At 38.9% G+C, this 13,817-nt stretch overlaps 1 long non-coding RNA gene across 1 annotated transcript in view; it reads left to right on the top strand.

Annotated features, from left to right (window-relative positions):
* The window catches only part of LOC138921719 (uncharacterized), a 283,572-nt gene that overhangs the window by 211,859 nt on the left and 57,896 nt on the right, over nucleotides 1–13,817 (top strand). The window contains exon 4 of the long non-coding RNA XR_011434553.1: nucleotides 476–570. This is a non-coding gene — a long non-coding RNA (uncharacterized lncRNA). The remainder of the gene's footprint in view (nucleotides 1–475; nucleotides 571–13,817) is intronic.

Raw genomic sequence — 13,817 nt, 5'->3', positions numbered from 1 at the left:
CTATTAAAGCTATATGCCAGGGAATTGATAAGAGTTTTACATTTGTCATCTTATTTAATCTTCCCAATGACCTTGAAATGTAGGTACTCATATATTCTTTGTGGATGAAGAAACTGCAATTCAGAAAGTTTAAACGAATTGCTCAAAAAATCATGCAGCAAATGAGTGACAATCTGGAATTCAAACCCAGGCAATATAATTACAAAGCTCAAGCATTTAAGCATTATGTTGGCTGGTTCTGCATTCTAACAAGATTGAGAGTGAATATATGCGTGTTGTTATCTTCGATTCATTCAGGTTGTCACAGCACTTTTTTACTTGCTCTTTGGTAGACTGTTCAACAGATAGAGCACTTCCCTTTGGCCCTGTGTTTCAGCTGGTTGAGTCCCATTCTGTTTTGTAAATTCATGGCAAGCCATGAAGAGAACTAACTCCCTATAAGCCATATCTCACCTGTCTCCTCTGTTCCATTCAGAAATCGCCCAAACAGTTGATTACTCCATCCTAGTGTCTAAGATGTCTAAGTGTCTTCTCCAGAATAGCCTTCTACCTGAAACACTGCTCGAAGAGGTAGGTGCCTACTGAATTGGAAAACCATCTTGTAATGCCTGCTAAAGCTGAACATACATCTGTCCTATGACCCAGCAATTCTACTCTTAGATGCCTAAAAGAAATGAATTCATATATTCACCAAAAGAAATGTAGTCGAATATTCATAGCAGCACTACTTGCAATAGCCCGAAACAGGAAAAAAAACAGAAGACCATTAACAGTATATACGTACATTGTGTAGTAGTCTTACAAAAAATAATACATAGCAATGAAAACGAACAAATTATAACTATATGAAAAATACATAACACATATGTGCAAAAATCACATAAACATAATATCGAGCACAAAAAAACAGACCCAAAAGAGTATATACAGCATGATTCTATTTATGTAAAGTTCAAATACAGGCAAAAATGGTCTATGGTATTTAAAGTCAGATAAATGATTACCCTTGCTGGTGGGTGTTGAAGGGGTGTGGTGGGGTGTAAGTGACTGGCAGGGGACATGAGCAAGACCTCTGTGGGTACTGGTAATGTCTATTTATATAGACGTTGGTTATATTATTGGTGTTCAATTTGTGAAAATTCATCAAGCTGCATACTTATTTATTTTTGCACTTTCCCATGTTATACTTCAATTTTAAAATTCAAAAGAAATTAACCCCTTCATTCCCCCTCCCCCAAATCCAAAACTCTTTCCAAGGCCGCTGATAGTACAGCTTTCTTTCACTGACTATTCTCTCAAGCATATACTTGAAGATTACTTCATGAGAAACTGGGATAAAACCAGCTTGTCCAACACTAACAGCCTAACAAAATTCCCTCTCCCACAACCAGATATGCATCTCCCTTCCTTCCTGTTGCCCCATATGAGGACAGGAAAAAAAAAATGAAAAGAAAAATGAGATATTTGCATTTGACAGCATCTTTAGGTAGAAATGAATACCTCTGGCAAGTTAATACCAAGAGGCAGTCTTGGAGAATGAGTCACTCAGCAAGTCACGCAGTCAGCATAAAGCAAAGAAGCAAACAATGTGAGCATTAAAAGGCTTTTTTTTAAACTTCATTTTGCTAAGGAAAAAAAATCATTGGTCTTGGCCTACCTCCACTGGTAATAGTGCTCTCTACATTGAACTACAGCTTCCAAAAACCAGCAGCCACCACAGCAATTAGAACTGCCCGTAAATTTAGATACACTTAAACTAGAGATCAGCTGCTTAAAATAGTTTGAAATGTGTTGGTCTTTGAGTACATGTTCATATTCATTAATTAAGCAACTTAAATCACAAGACAAGAGGATGGTCAGCTGCAGTTTTCCTCTTTGGATGCTTTAGGCAACTAGGATTTTTTTTACTTAGATGGCAAAACAGTCTCTTGTGGGATTGTAACCCACTCATTATTGTTTATCATTCAATTTTACTATTTGCTGAATTTCCTAGGTACAGCAAAAACTGCAAAAATCTGTGAAATTCCTTCACTTGTGCTCATCAGAAGAAATGCATTTGTTGTTGTTATCTCCTTTAGACGTATATGAATTCTGCATCCAATGTGAGCTGTCTGATCTCAAAGCAGAGACTAACTGGATAGTAACAGAGGAAGTACTTAGTGCCTGGCTAATCAAAGTATGGTTCTTGGATAGCAAAGTTGACATTGCCTGGGAGATTAGAAATGCTCTCTCAGGCCCTGCCCACACCTACTGAATTAGAATCTGCATTTTAACCAGGTCCCCAGATGATGCCTGTACACATCCGTGTTTGGGAAGCACTGCTGTAGGATATATAGAAAACATTGACTTTGAGTAGTAGACAGAATTTTTCCCATTTCATATTAAACATAGCATTTTCTTTCTTATAGAGTGTAAAATACGTACCAACCTGGAGATTGTGGTCCAACTCTCTCCAAGCATAGAACAGACAAGCTCTTGTGTCTGACAGGTTATGAATAGAGGCAGCTTATTAAAATTCCCTACATGGTTGGAAGCCTTATCTGTTTAGATCTGTTTCTGTCAAAAGAACAAAATGAATTGCTTACAGGGAAACTAGGAGTGCTGGGAATCATGCATAAGGATGGTCAATATAGCCCACCCATAAGCCCAGGGCAGCAGATGGATGGAAGGGCACATGCTGCTGACCATGTGTTCATCTGTGGAAGACCTGTGTTTTGTGGGCAGGGGAACCACTGTAATGCTAAAGGGAATGACGCTGTTCCTACCTGCGGCAAAGACTGCTTATCATCCCCCAGTATCCATTCTCCCTTTCCTCCTTTTAATAACAACTTCCCCGGATATGGAGTTTCATCAGGGCATATAGCTATCTAGCTAGAGACTACATTTATCATCCTGCCTTGTAGGTAAGTGTGGCTATGATACTAAATTATCCCAATGGAATGTGAGCAAGGGGATGTATATACTTCTGCATCCCTTCCTTAAAAGGAACCTACTTGGCTTACCCCCTCCCTTCTCTCTTTCATGAGGGCAGAAATGCAGATGTGGTGCTGGGAAAACGCTTGGACCATCTCTATAATGGAAACTCCCTAGAGCAGAAAGCTGAGACTAATTGTCTGCAAAGAGAAATGCCAACAAGAAACAAACTAATTTGCCCTGTAGAACCCCAGAAAGGCTGAGAACTTGGAGGCACAGATACCTCAGAAGCTAGTGTGAAATACAGGAAAATTGATTGAAAGTGTGTAAGGGAAAGTTAGACCCCCAATTTCTTTCTGTAACGCTGCCCAGCCAGCCACCACCACTCTGCAATCCAACAGGAGCTGGGAGATTTTGTCCCTGGAACAATTCAGCCTGAGAAGCTCCAGAGCATGGCACAGTAGAGGGTATGGAAGAGAAACAGGTAAAATTTTAAAAGTTCCTTTCCTTTCTTGACTTCTAGAACCCTAGAAGTCAGGTTTCGAATCCTTCAGGAAGGAAATTGGAAGAGTCTTTTCTGAAGAAACAATCCCAAGAGAAAAACATCTTATAGATGCTCATATTTGAGGGTTCCCCAACAAAATGGTTGGGCACCACCTAATCATACAGAACTTTTGATTAGTTTTTAGGTGTTTTATTCTTAAATGTGAACAAACAGCTTAAGATAATCATTCTGGATAGCCTCCAACGTGACTGTCAGAGATGAAAAAAACAAATACACCAAAAAGGAATAGAACAAAAGAAAAGTTTAAAAACAGAATAATAATTAAAAAGAAAAACAGGAGAGGGTAAGAGAATACCTTGCATCCATGAATTAGTAATAGGATACTACAACAAAGGAATAATCAGAAAATACAAAAGAGCTTTTGGAAGTTAAAATTACAAAATAAAAAATATTAATAGATATGGTTAAAAGATAAATATGAGAAAATGTCTCATAAAGGAAAACAAAAAGGCATAGAATCAGAGAGAGAAGAGAAGAAAGATGATTAGCTTGGAACACTCAACATCTGACTAACAAGAATTTTGAAATAAAAATAGGTAAAAGGAGGTGAAGAAATGATAAAAGGGGTTATAATAGAACATTTCCCAGAAATTAAGGAAATGAGTTTCCAGAGTGCAAGAACTCACCAAATGCCAAGTACAATACAGAAGACAAGAACTGCACATCACTAAGGCACATCATTTTAAATGCTAGAATAGCAGGGATAAACAGAAAAACCCTAAAAACTCCCAGAGGCAAAAAAAAATGGTTGCTCACAAAGAATCAGGAATCAATATACAATCAGACTTCTCAGCAGCAACAGTGAAAGCTGGAGCAATGCCCATGACATTTTGGTTAAAGATTATTTCCATTTAAGAATTCTGCATTCAGCCAAACTAACATTCAAGAATAGAGAAGACGATTTTCAGGCATTAAAGAATTCTAAAATGTATTTCCAGAAAGCTACTCCAGGATGTGCTTCACCAACACAAGGGACTAAACCTACAAAATGGAAGACTTGGGATCCAGAAAACAGGGAATTCAACACAGAAGAGAGAAAGAAGAATTCCTTTATTAACAGAAGAAATTGTGATGGGACAGCCTTGCAGCTGGTCTAAAGAACAATCAGTACAGACTGAATCAGGGTAACAGGAGACGCTAGGACAGATGTCTTGTGGGGGAGGGGGGGGAGATGGAACTGATAGATTACCACATGTGTTTGACAGTATTGAGAAGCATCTCTAATTCTGTGGGAGCATTGAGGAAGAATTAGCAACTGATTCACAGAAAACTAAGCAAACATAAAGAAAAGGCAATTGTTACCTAGAGAAAAAGAATCACAATAAAGTAAATGAAATTATTGCATACTATATGTCTCAATTGTGAACAATTTTACATAGTCATAATAATATTTAACACAGGATATTCATTTAACCAAAAGTTCTGATACGACTATATTGGAAACATGAGGAGAGAGGCAGTATGGGTGTATGTAAGAGTATTAAATGCTGATCTTCCACTGTAGGAAGTCAATAGATAATGTTTATAATAGATAAATAAGAAATCACAGTATGAACATTTTGTATATAATTATGTAGGTAAATAGAAAAATAGCTAAAAGAGTTGAAAGTAGTTTTCTCTGAGGAGTGGTCCTTGGGAGTAGGGAGGAGTGGAACAGTAGCTATATTTTCTTACAAGCTTTTTAGGACCAACTGTGCTTTTTAAAATTAATTATATCTATTCATTTGGTAAAAATAAAAATAAAGGCAAGTCGGGGCTGGCCCCGTGGCCGAGTGGTTAAGTTCGCGCGCTCTGCTGCAGGCGGCCCAGTGTTTCGTTGGTTCGAATCCTGGGCGCGGACATGGCACTGCTCATCAGACCACGCTGAGGCAGCGTCCCACATGCCACAACTAGAAGGACCCACAATGAAGAATATACAACTATGTACCGGGAGGCTTTGGGGAGAAAAAGGAAAAAATAAAAAAATCTTTAAAAAAAAAAAAAAAGGCAAGTCAACAACAAATCACCTCTCCCAGAAGTATTATTCTTCTACAATTTGGATTATCTCTCTCTAATTGGAACATGAAAGGATTTATTTCTTGCTAAAAAATTTCAGGCATCAGGAAGCAAGTGAGCACTATATATTTGTGGTGAACCCAGTATCCCCACGATCACATCACAGCATTCTGCTTACGTGAGGACTGGCCCTGGTGGACTGTTAGTATGTGCATCTGGTAACATTGCAACTGTAATTTCTAAACAAGGTCAGCATTCTTGAACAAAAAGATGTGACAGCATGATTAAATGATGAAAATCAAACCCAAGGGCATTTTAATGGGAGTCATAGTCCTGAAAGTAGAATGAGGATCAGAAGGCCTGTATAAAGGACTGTCAGGTATGAACTTGGGCCTCAGTGTCCTAATCATTCAGGAATCTTACTTTCCTGGCGAGAATCATCATCAGTTTCATCTGACAGTCTTCCTCCAGGCAATGCCAGATAGATGAGGCAGAATGGCACAGATCCAGAGCAGAGCCACACAGGGCCAACAGCCGTATGGGCATAAAGGAAGCCAGGCTGAAAAGAGCCCTTCAGTTTTTATTACTCATTATCCTGACTGAGTGGCTCCTCAGCCATCTTTGTGACAGCCAGGAGCAGTGACCAGTGGAGCATTCAGTCAACAAATGTTATCATCACTCCAATAATAATCATGTTATCACCCATCATAATGGTGTTTGTTCTGAGGGAAGACTCAGAAGGCTTGGGGTTTCCATTTGGGAAAAACCAAGAGGAGAAAGGTGATGTAAGCAGGATGGGTGTGCCGGTAGGGGTGGAAAAGAAGAGGGCATGTGGAATTGAGAGTGGAATAAAGGGAAAAAAGAAAAGTGACAGTGAGGAAAGTGGCACAATAAGAGCTACACAATAAGAGCTAGAAATAAAGAAATTGGTTTCCTAACAGCGTTGAGAGTAAGAGAGGGGTTTTTCTGCCACAGTCACATTATATCTACCCTGCAATGTGTTCATTAGTCAGATAAATCAGTGGGAATATTTTCATTTATATAGTAGATGCTGTCAGTGCTCCTCCCACATCCTCTCTGATCTCCTTACCATATCCATGCATACCAGCCTTACCTCTGATGGCTAGTACATGCATCTTTGCCAGAAGGCTGAACTGGGGCTGCTGGAACCAACTTTGCCCACACACACGAGTGTTGGGGAACCAGTGTTCCTCTAGGGCAGCCTTGAACAAACGGCTGATGGTATGGAGGTATAAATGCCTTGGGTACCTGGCTCCTTGGGTGGGTTGTGCTAAGATGTGTGTTTTATCCCATTATCCATTTATCCCATTTAGCTCCTTTCTCAGCTGTACCTCTTCTGTGGAAAGAATCTTTTTTCTATCTAATTGGGCCAATCAGCACAGGGTGAACAATGGAGGAGATTCAATCCAAAAAAGAAATCTCTAGATATAATATGTCCAAGGCAGACTGTGTATTTATAAGAGCCTCAGGCTGGAAGAGGCAATGACAATTCATTTTGTAATGTAAGGTTATATTCCTCTCACACAGTTCAAAGCAATGTGCCACATGCCAAACAAGGTATGGTATTTATCATATTATATGTGGGAACAATCATAGGAATAAAACTGGCCCTACTCTGTAGAAGATACATATCGTGCTTTATATTAAGAAGATTTATAATATAACATTTATTTGCAATATACAATTAATACCATAGGTCTATGACAAATAATCACTATCATGTAGGTAGTCGTGTTAATGTCTGAAGTGTCAGTGGAAAGGGCCACTTGCAGGTCTTTGTCTGAGGGCCTGAAGATCCTCATGGCAGGACAATGGTTGGAAAGTAGAGACTTGCAGACAGCTCCTATCCCTCCTGAAAAGGTACCAGAGACCAAGAACAATCCCTTAAGCCCCTAGACTGAGGGTTTTCCAGAAGGAAAAAAATCTCACCCTGATGAAAGAGAGTTGAGATATGTTCTTGGCCCAATGACAGTGGTTGTAGCCAGATGGAAGGAGAGATTGGGTGTCCCCTGGCCAACTAACCCTCAGAATGCCTGCTAGATTGTATCACCCATTGGGGACCAGACCAGGATTCCATGCAAAGGACACCTTGAAGGATAGTGAATGAGACAAGAGAGTTGATTCTCTGATATGATTCTAAAACCCTCAGGGAAAAATGCAGAGCTATCTTAAGACATAATAAAAATATAACCTAGATAAGAGACAGTACTTGCTCCCACTTCAACTCAGTGAGTGAGAAAATGCAGGAGTGGCTATAGCCACATCAGACAGCAGAGGATTTAGTCCCTCAAATAATTCAATAAATATTTATTGAACGTGTACATATGACAGTAGGATATTGCACTAAATACCACAGATATAGTGTTCAATAATGAAAAGAATGAAATCTCACATGGTGCTTACAATGTGCCAGGCAATATTCTACTTTGTATGATTCATACAACACGCCTATGAAAAAGATATCCTTTACATCCCCCTTTTAGAGATGGGGACAGAGGTTAAGTGACCTGCCCATGGCCATACAAATGGTTAGTGCTAGAGCTGGGATTTGAACCCTACGATGTGCTGCCTCCCAGGTAGTCCTCACCCCCCAATTGCTCTATTGTCTTGGAGTTTACATTCTGGTGGGAAAAAGGCCCTTTTATAAGATGTTGATCATATTTTCAATCATTTAATTTCAATCTTATACTAGGCCTTGTAGGGGGTACTATGTACAGAATGCCCTGAGCGTGTCCACCAGCTTATTCACTCCATAAATACATATTGATTGCCTACTCTGTGCCAGGTTCTGTGGGGGATGCTGGGAATTTAATGAGAGCAAAACAGATACCTCCTCTGCTGTCTTGTGGAGGGAGAGAGGTGTGAGACATTATTTGAATAATGACACATATTTATATGCGATTACAAAGGTGGTAAATGCTTTGAAAGAAAGTACTGAGAGCATTAAGAGCATATAATAGGACTTGACATTTAAAATGAGATCAAATGAGATCTGAAGGATGAATAACAGTTATATTAGTGAAAAGAAGAGGAAAACACATTTCAGGGAGGCATGTGCCAAGGCTTTGGGTTAAGAAAAAGAAATTCTAAGGCACTGAGAAAGGGCCAGTGAGGCTGGAGCCCAGTGAGTGAGTGAGAGTGAATGAGTGAGAGGGTAGAGGTTACCTGACCTACCAGCCAACCAGTATACTTTTGAAAGCGAAAGAGGTGCTGATAATAATCAACAGGCATAAACAGGTATTGAATTGGGTAAATTGGGAGAGATGCTGACTCTAATTTAGGCCTTGTAAAAGTTTCATTCTCTAGCCTAAGAACAATAAGAAGCCATTCAATGATTTTTAAATGAGGGGTGGGGAAATGTCTAGTCATATTTTATCATGATTAGTTTTAATAACACTCTAGCTATAATGTGGATAATAGATAAGACAGCAATAGTGAATGCAGGGAGACAAATAAGGACATTATAACAATAATCCAGGTGAGAAATGATGGTGCTTTGGACCACAGTGAAAATAATGGAGATGGAAAGAAGGAGATGGAGCCTAGTGACCATGAGTAGTGAAATCAACACAACTTGGAAACTGATTGGATTTGAGGAATAGAGGATGACACAGGCTTAACCTGGAAACTGCTTAATGAGGTCAGGAGAAGTGAGAAAGAAATGGCCGAATGAAAAATGAAGAAGGAAAGAAATGATCAAGCAGAATGGCTGCCATGTTCATTTGACTCCCCAGGAGGAATTACAGGGGTCTAGGAAACCTGCCATCCCAGCACTGGGGGCTACTTTTCATAGCCCCAGTGTTCTCCACCATGGCTCGTGGATACAAACCAATTCCTGTTGTCTGAGCATATGTGCACAATTAGAGAATGCAGGTATATCTGAAAGACCTAGAACTAAGTGAGTAACAGAAGCAGGGAGATAGTGTTCAAGGATGGCAATGTGATTTCAGAGAAGAAATGTATCTTGAAAAAGATTTGGAAGAGAAGGAAGGAACCTGATTTGTAGAAGAAATAGGTATTCCAGATATAAGAAAAGGCATGTGAAGAAATCCAGTTGAGTTGTATGTTAAGAGTATGTTAGTTTCCAAAATTGTTATTATTTAGTATTTGAGATCTTTCTTTCTTTTTAAATAAAGAAGGAAATAAGGAACCACCTCAAAGTAGTTTCCCTTCCAAATTAATCGTTTACCCTTTTCTGAACCACTGTCTGTTGCTGTCTGATTCTGTCCCAACTGAAACAACCAAATTGGAGGGAAAAATTGATGTACCAAGTCCACTGATTTTCCTTGTGGATAACTGAAGTCAGGACATAAAATTCTCTTAGCTATCATATCCTTTTTTTGCTGATGTTACTTACATCTGAGGCTGATCAAAGTGAACTGTGTTTAAAACAGCTGTCGATCAAATTCAAGTTCCTCTTAACATTATCGATTTTAATCAAAATGGAAACAATGTGTAATTTGGTATCCTTTCCAAAATTATAATCCTCACTCTCATTTTATGTGGACATAAGAGTGCAGGTCTAAGAAGAAACTCTAGTTATTATTGATATAATGTCTCCATTTTCATATTCAACTGCATTGTGTCAGGCTGATATTTTACTCTTTCTACTAAGAATTCTGAAGGAAAAAAAAGACACTGATGCTTCGTAACAGTCTGTCTTTACCCAGTAACAGACAAATAATTGAAAGTCAAAGACTTTTAGTCTTGGGATAAAAGCTAGAGATTAGCTACTCCTATTCCCTTATCTTGAAAACTTAGAAAGCAAAGCTCAGAAATCACTTGCCCAAAGTTGCATGGCAGAGTCAGAACAGGAACTATGCTTCCTGATGCCCAGGCTCTACTCTTTCTACCACATTCCGTAATCCTAAAGCTTTGTTGGGCTTCAAGCCTCATGGAGTTGCTAACAAGTTAATAGTGTGAGAAGAAATAATGGTTTATTTAATTATTATTTTTCAGAAGGAAAATGTTCATCTCTTTTAATATGTGTTCAATTTCTTTTAAGATCAATGTTGAATCAATGATCTTTCTTAACATGAATCATCTATAACTTCTTTTGGCAATTATATTGTACTGAGAAAGACTTTTCTGTGGTGAAGTAGAGTTAATTTGATGAAAACTTCACAAATTCAATCTTAGGTTGCATTCTCATTTAACCTTCGCTCAGATTTAAATCAGAGGAACCAACTTTCCCTGAAGCAGTAGAAAATAATAAACAGGGTGTTTATTTGTTATTTTTTTCAAGCATGAAGCCAACCAAAGAAACGGCAAAATTAATTTGTATTTGATTTTGTTTAAAGCTTTTGAAAGAGAATTACATCTGTCGTGTGTATTCAAATTAATATCTCAGTCCTTCATTGCTGAAAACCAGACATGGAGTTCTGTAAAGGTTAATAGATGGAAATGTCTTAATCAGAACTTCTTTCAAATAGTAAATAAACAATAATCACATCTGGTTTAAAATGTTCTGATATCTCTATTTTATAAGAAACAACGCAAAAATTATTGGTGACACAATTATCTTCATCTTGAGACTTGTCACTCTTAATCAGTTCTCCTTATTCTTTGGTTATCAAATAAGTTAAAGTTTTCAGTTACATATTTAGCTAATATTTATAAAACAAGATTTTATCTGTCCTAAAAAAATCTTTCAGTTATCTTATTATCACCTTAAACCATCATCCTGTCTCATTTATGTTTGAACATCAAACATCTCAGAAGAGCATCCTCTTCTCTTGGCTTCCACTTCTTACTAGTCAGTTTTTAGCCCCTACCTCCAGTGAAACTGCACTCTTAAAGGGCACTAATGAATAGCTGACCTTCTCCTGCTGCTAACAAAATCTCTTGGTCTTTTTTCAATCATCATTCTTATTGACATTTACCCACAACTGTTGACATTGTTGATGTTGATAGCATTCCTTGTCATCTAGAATGTCAAACTATCCTGGTTCCTTCATCCTATTGCATCATAGCACTGCTGATCAGAGTATGGAGCCATGGGGGCCTCATTTTTAAGAAGGGGGAAACATTAACATTAGTTAGAAATACAGTGAGATAAAACAAGACTTATGGGGGGTAAGTGTTTTGGTGAGTAAGTTAGTGAGGACAGAGAGACAAACCAAAAGGAGAAAAACAAAACAGGAGTTTAACCAAATAGAATTAAGGTCCCAGTGGATGCTGAAAATGTGTATGTACCAACCCCAGATGCCCTGGCATTGGAGCCACCCACCTTTCACTAGTGCCACCATGTTGACTTTTTAAAATGCAAATAACAGAATAATTAGAGGTAAAGCCACTGCTGGTCTGGAAGGAGTCTGGCAAGGGTTTGTGCCTGGGACAAAGGATGAGATCATAAGAGAGAAAAATCTGGGTTAAGTGCATAAATATTACCTTGGACCTGCACACTTGTAATACCTTCTGGAACCCACACATACCTGCTGTTTCTCCCTCCATGTTGGTAAAGTCAATGTTGTTAAAGTATCTTCTGGTTGCATATTCATCTGTACTGCTCATTGGCCTAGCTGCCTATAAGGAATCTTGATCTGGAAAAAAAGACAGAAGAGCACTTTCCCAGACTGGGAGCAGAGCAACTGGAGGACCTGTTCCTCAGACTGTTCCCCCTGCCCTGCAAACCACCCATCGGGTTTGCTCAGCCAGAGTAGGGAGGGGGAGAACAGGCATTCAACACCTTTCTCCCTTCCTCCCGTCTTACTCTTGCCCTCCTTCCATCCTTCAATAAACGTGTATTGAGAACCTAAAAAATGCCAATTACTCTGTTCGACACTGAGGGAACAAAAATTAATAGGACTGGTCACCAAACTAAAGAAGCTTATGATCATAAGGGAAAATGTATATCCTACAAGCACCTTAAACTCAACATTTAAGAAAACTTCATGTATTCTAATCCTCGTGTAGTTCCCAGCTCCTACCCATCTCAGCCCCTCTTCCTGATTTCCCTATTTCTATTACAGGTAATCAACATTCACCCAGGCTTACAACTCTAAATTTATTACTCAGTTTTTAAAATAAGCATTCCTCCTTTCCTTTTGTACTGCCATGCCCTTGGTTCAGATCCTCATTAATTTTCTACTAGACTAATGTTCTTGCTAGCCTCCCTGCTTCTTGTTTCTCCTCAATTCAATTCATCCTGCTCAAGGCCACCAAATTAATTTTTCTCAAGCACGGCATTGAGTATATCACTCTCTTAGACAAAACCATCATAGACTTCACAAAGTGGGTATTCAAAGCACTTGCCAGCTGAGCCCAACTTATCTTTCCAGCATATTTTCCACCATTCCAAATGCATACTTTATTCTCCAACTATATTAGTGTGATAGGCTGAATAATGGCCCCCAAAGATGTCTATGTCCTAATCCCCAGAACCTGTGAATATGTTACCTTACATAGTAAAAGGGACTTGGCAGATATGATTAAGTTAAGGATCTTAAGATGGGAAGATTATCATGCATTATCCAGGGTGGGTCCAGTGTAATCACAAGGGTCATTATAAGAGGGAGACAGGAGGTCAGGAACAGGAGGAGGCAATATGACAACAGAAGTAGAGATTGGAGTGAAGCAGCTATGAATCAAGAAAGGTCAACAGTGTCTAGAAGCTGGAAGACCCAAGAAACAGAATCTTTCCTGGAGCTTCCAGAAGTAACCAGCCCTGTCAATATCTTGATCTTAACCCTGTAAGACTCATCTTGGACTTCTGATCTCCAGAATGGTAAAAGGATAAATTTGTTTTGTTTTAATTCACTAAGGTTGTGGTAATTTGTTATAGTAGTAATAGGAATCGAACAGAATTCATTAGCTATTGCTTCATAAATGACAACTTACAAAATACAAGTTACATACACATATAAGCATTTACCTCTTGCTCACATATCTACAGGTCAGCTGGGCTCTGCTTGTCTTGGATGTGTTCTGCTGGCTCCCCACTATTGATTCAGTTCACCTCTACTCCATTTATCTCTCATTCCTCTGGAAATATCAAGTTGCCTAGAAAATATCTTTCTCATGTTGAAAGGAAGGGATGCCAAAGCAAAAGTCTAACTAGGCAAGTCCATTTCAAGCATTCGCTCATATCACATCTGCTGGCATTCCATTGGTCAAACAGCTTACCTGGTCAAACCCAAGATCAATGGGGCAGTAAAATATCTCCTGCTTCTAGTGGAAGGAACTTCAAAGTCTCAGGGCAAAGGGCATAGATTCAGGGAGGGTTGAAGTAATAGAAATAATAATGCAATATACCCAGTGGTATGCTGGTAGACCAGCTTTCAAAACACAAACAAAGAAGAACAAAACAAACAAAAAGAACTCT

Source organism: Equus caballus, chromosome X, assembly GCF_041296265.1.
Source record: "Equus caballus isolate H_3958 breed thoroughbred chromosome X, TB-T2T, whole genome shotgun sequence".
Taxonomy (NCBI): Eukaryota; Metazoa; Chordata; class Mammalia; order Perissodactyla; family Equidae; genus Equus; species Equus caballus.
This window is presented reverse-complemented; position numbering and strand designations above follow the sequence as displayed.